Genomic DNA, 2271 nt, shown 5'->3' with positions numbered 1-2271 from the left:
AAATAATAATTGTTTCCATTTATGTAAAAAATTATAGTGAGATAATAGAATGCATAAAATACATTAGGACATATTCTCCAAGATCAGTCAAGGAAAAAAAAATCCAGACTGATTTACAGGCTGAGAACACTTTTAATGTAAAGAATTGCACAATTTGTTCAACTTGTTCAAAAGCTATTGACTCCTATTTTTTACAAATTATTGTGCAAATTCTGTTTAAACATATACACTAACTGCAGTTGTACATAGGCCCTGTTTATGTTTTCTGTTTAAATATAAACAATAGGTCTTTAAAAGATTAGTTAAAGTAGCATTAATACAACTTAACCTACCACTTCCAACTAGTTTCGGGATTGCCTAAAAATTGTAAAGGATCCAGGGATTGAAGGCTTGGATATAGCATGTTCACATTTGTTAGTTTTTTATAAGGGAAGAGTGCTGTATTACTCCTCAGTATTTGGAAAAATTACACTACTTGGAAATACTTAGATAACAACAGGAAATGCATAAAAATTAATGTGGAACTGAGTTTACCAACATCTACAAACAGAGGGGGCGGGACATATGCTTTCCAAACAGCTACCTTTGCCAACAGCTGGCTTGTGGCAGGTAGGGTATGCCTCCAGAAGGGACATATGGGAGATGTAACCAATGGGCAGGGTCAAGCCATATGGAATACTGTAGAATAGGCCACGAGCAAACCACACTGCCGAGGAAAGAGAAGAGAACTCAGGCATGAGTACAATTGCAAGATTTACAAGTAGGAAGGACTGGTTTTTCTTCAAGAGGAAAGGATAAGTAGTAAATAGACTACAAAGTCCTTAAAGTAGAAAGAACAAGGAATGAGACCCAAAGAAAGCAGACAAAGTCGGATTGCGAAGAAAGCTCCATCCATGGTCCTCTACTACAGTGTACCAAAGCAGAAGATGTAGAGTGGGAGGAAGAAGACAAAGTTCACACCTCAAAATTTCCCAGAGTTCCTGAAGTTTTCAAACTGAAAACATTATGTCTTTGGCACAGTCATGGGAGTAGGGACTAAATTTAATGATGGACATTTTTTTTATTATTATTTCCAGAACTTTGACAACAAAGAGGTCCCAGGTTAATCACTCCTGATCTCCCAAGTTATGTTACAGTCCTGCCTTTGGTCTCCATTATGCCTTACTAGTACTTTATTTTGTTCATTACATGTATTACAATTTTTAATGGTGGTGTTCATGGATTTATTTTGTCTTCCTCAATTACTTTGAGATCTAATTGCTGCAAAAACAGACTATTATACGTGTTGTTCATGACTGACTCTACTCCCAATGACTAGCACAGACCTTGTGTGATAAATACTCAAGTATTTATTGAAAAAATAAGTGAAAAAATATCCCATGAACTTTTATATTTACATTTTACATATTGCGATGTACAAAATGTAGTGCTAACCTTTCCTCTGATTTTGTACAATGCTAAGAAAAAAAATACTGCATTTTTTCACTGTCAACAATGCACAGAATGGTTCAGTCCTTTCCTCTTTGTTTGAGTGACAATATTCTTTTGTGCATGTAACAATTTTCAAATAAGTGAGAAAAGGTTATTTCCATACTGTTTTATTCTTTGACTTCAGGAAAATCATTAGGGAAGCTTAATTGCTGATGCAAAGGCTGGAATATGAGACAGAATTAAATGAGCTTCCAAATGATTATTTTAGTTGCCAACTGTGTTAAAAATGTAATTCCCTCTGCCTTTACATATTGCATGTCAGGGCAGCAGACAGCGAGGAAAAGCTTTCCTGTAAGTGCTGGACATTTCTCCCACATCTGCCCATCCTCGCCTACCTTTTTATTTTCTCCTTCATGTAGCCCAAGTGAGAATTGTCACATCACAAATGGTAGCCCAACTATATGTGAATATTTGGAGGAGAAATCTCTCTACTTTTGATTCTATCATCTTCGCCTCTTTCGCAGAGGCAAGGAGAAAGGTAACTTTTAAAATATTGATTGTGGGGACAGTCAGATAGCTCAGCGGATTAAAGCACTTGTTCAGGCAGATGCAGGGACTGGGCTGATTCTCCGTGTGCCCTGCCAGCCCTGCCCAGCCAGTCCCACCCCAGGGGCATGCTGAGACTGCTATTGAGACTGGGTGTGGTGGCACACACCTGTAATCCCAGAGCGGGGGAGGCTGAAAGCAGGAGGTTTGCTACAAGTCCTATTTGTGTAGTAAGACCCTGTAGATCCTGTACTATGTACATAAAAAAGACAAAAGAAAAGAAAAAGCAAAGTG

The sequence above is a fragment of the Octodon degus genome, unplaced genomic scaffold (assembly GCF_000260255.1).
Source record: "Octodon degus isolate 3935 unplaced genomic scaffold, OctDeg1.0 scaffold00096, whole genome shotgun sequence".
Classification (NCBI taxonomy): Eukaryota; Metazoa; Chordata; class Mammalia; order Rodentia; family Octodontidae; genus Octodon; species Octodon degus.
The sequence above is the reverse complement of the archived record's forward strand: the minus strand, read 5'-3'. Positions refer to the sequence as shown.